Raw genomic sequence first — 2,937 nt, 5'->3', positions numbered from 1 at the left:
TTATGCTAAACGAAGACATAAAGAAATGCAAGGGAGAATTCCAAGAAACATCACGAAAATCAGAAAATGTTGTGAAAAGAGAACTTGACAGAGGGATGGAAACCATACATAGAAAAGTAGTAAAAAATACAAGCCTACTTGATAAAGCCCAAAACTCCTTAGAGGCTTTTAAGAATAGAGTCAGCCATGTGAAGGATAGAAACTCAGATCTGGAGGACAAAACAGAAGAAACAGTTTAAGAGTGCAGAAGTTTCAATAAGTTCAAAATTTTCCATGAACAGAACATGAGGGAAATGTGGGATACCATTAGAGACCCCAACTTTGGATCATGAAAATACCAGAATGGGAAGAATTTCAAACCAAATGCATGGAGAACTTATTCAACAAAATAATTGAAGAAAACTTTCCCACTCTCTCAAAAGAAAGACCCATAAAAATACAAGAAGATAAGAGAGTTCGAAAGAGATTGGACCAAAGGAGAAACTCTCCAAGACATACTGTCATTAAGACTCTGAACATTGACATCAAAGAGAAAGTTCTAAAAGCAGCTAGGGGAAACAATGCATGACATTTAAAGGTAACCCCATAAGAATCCCTTCAGACATCAGGAAACACTGAGAGCCAGAAGTGTCTGGAATGGAGCACTGCAAACTGTAAGAACCTATGCTTTCAACCCAAACTACATGACCCAGCACCAGTATCCCTCATAATGGATGGCAAAAGGAAAACCGTCCATGACAAAACTCAACTTTACAACTATATGAACACTAAACCAAACCTACAAAAAGTATTGCAGGAAATTCTCCACACAGAAGAGTCAAATAATCAACAAGTACCTACAAGAAGCAGATCACAATAACCTAAGTCAGAGAAGGCACAAAAAATTGCAAAGTCCATTAAAACACTAAAGCACATAAACCAAGATAATATGCCAGGGATCAAATAAAACCTCACAGTCATTAGCCTAAATATCAATGGCCTTAATTCACCCATCAAGAGACACAAGCTAACAGTGTGGATGAGAAAATTAGACCCCTCAATCTGTTGTCTTTAAGAAACCTACCTCACCACTAAAGACAGACACCTCCTCAGAGTGAAAGGGTGGAAAAACGATATCCCAAGAAGATGGGAACAAGAAACAAGCAGGTGGAGCCATACTAATATCAGATAAAATTGACTTCAGAGAAAAATAATCAAAAAAGAAAAAGGACACTTTCTACTGATCAAGGGAACAAACCCAGCAAGGGAATATTATGATCAACAATCCATATGCACCAAACACAGGTGCACCACAATTCATAAAACAAAGCCTACTCAACAATAAAACAGAAATAACCACCAACACCATCATAGTTATGGACTTCAATACATCATTATCAGCAATAGATAGATCATCCAAACAGAAACTCAACAGGGAAGTGAGAGAGCTCAACAAAACATAGAACATTTGGACATAGCAAATATCTATGAAACATTCCACCACAAATGCATGGATTACACATTCTTCTCAGCAGCACATGGAGCCTTCTATAGAATAGATCATATACTGGGTCATAAAGCCTGCCTCCATATATTTCAGAAGATTGACATACTCCCATGTATGATATCAGATCACAATGCTATATTACTAGAAATTAACAACAAAACACCTACCAAAAATTCCATCAGTTCCTGGAAACTGAACAGCATACTTTTAAACAATAAATGGATAGTGGACAAAATGAAAAATGAAATAGAGAAATTTCTAGCAACAAGTGACAATGACAACTCATCATACCAAAACTTATGGGATACAATGAATGTGGTCATCTGGGGAAAATTCATAGCACTAAATGCCTTCATAGGAAAGACAGAGAAATCCCAAATCAATAAATTAACCATCCACCTAAAGGCAGTGGAAAAGCAAGATCAATCCAACCATAAAGCACCAGACAGAAAGAGATAATTAAGATCAGAACAGAAATTAATGAATTGGAAACTGAGAAAACAATTAGGAAAATTAATGAGACAAAAAGTTGGTTCTTTGAAAAAAATGACAAACCCCTGGCCAATTTGATCAAATGAAAAAAAAAAAGAGGCACATCAAATTAACAAAATGAGAAATGAAAAAGAAGAAATCACAACAAACATACGTGAAATTGGGAGAATCATCAGGTCTTACATCAAAAACCTCTACTCTACAAAATTGGAAAGTATAGAGAAAATGGATAAATTACTAGACATATACCATCTACCAAAGCTAACCTCAGATCAGATTAATCTCCTAAACAAAGCTATCATGCTCATCAAAATTGAAATGGTGATATATGAAAAAAATTGCCCCCAAAAGAGTCCAGGACCAGATGGCTTCTCAGCTGAATTCTACCAAACCTTCATGTAAGAATTGAAACCAGTCTTTCTCAAATTATTCTACACAATTGGAGATCAAGGAAAGCTCCCCAAATCCTTCTATGAAGATATTATCACCCTCATACTAAAACCAGGCAGATATGCCACAAGAAAAGAAACCTACAGGCCTATTTCCCTGATGAATTTAGACGCAAAAATGCTGAACAAAATCCTTGCAAACCGAATTCAACAACACATCACTTCCATTTTCCACCTTGATCAAGTGGGTTTCATCCCATAAATGCAGCAGTGGTTCAATGTATGGAAATCTGTCAATGTAATACCCCACATAAACAAGGCTAAGCACAAAACCCATATGATCATTTTTATAGATGCAGAAAAGGTCTTTGACATAATACAACATCACGTCATAATCAAAATATTGTAGAGAATTGGCATGATCGGTTTGTATATTAACAAAATAAATGCTATATACAAAGTTCGTGAAGCCCAAATAATACTTAATGGAAAGAGGCTGAAGGAATTCCCATTGAGATCTGGAATAAGACAGGGGTGTCTACTCTCACCTCTGCTCTTCAATATAATACT

This window comes from Jaculus jaculus, chromosome 12, assembly GCF_020740685.1.
Source record: "Jaculus jaculus isolate mJacJac1 chromosome 12, mJacJac1.mat.Y.cur, whole genome shotgun sequence".
NCBI lineage: Eukaryota > Metazoa > Chordata > Mammalia > Rodentia > Dipodidae > Jaculus > Jaculus jaculus.
This window is presented reverse-complemented; position numbering follows the sequence as displayed.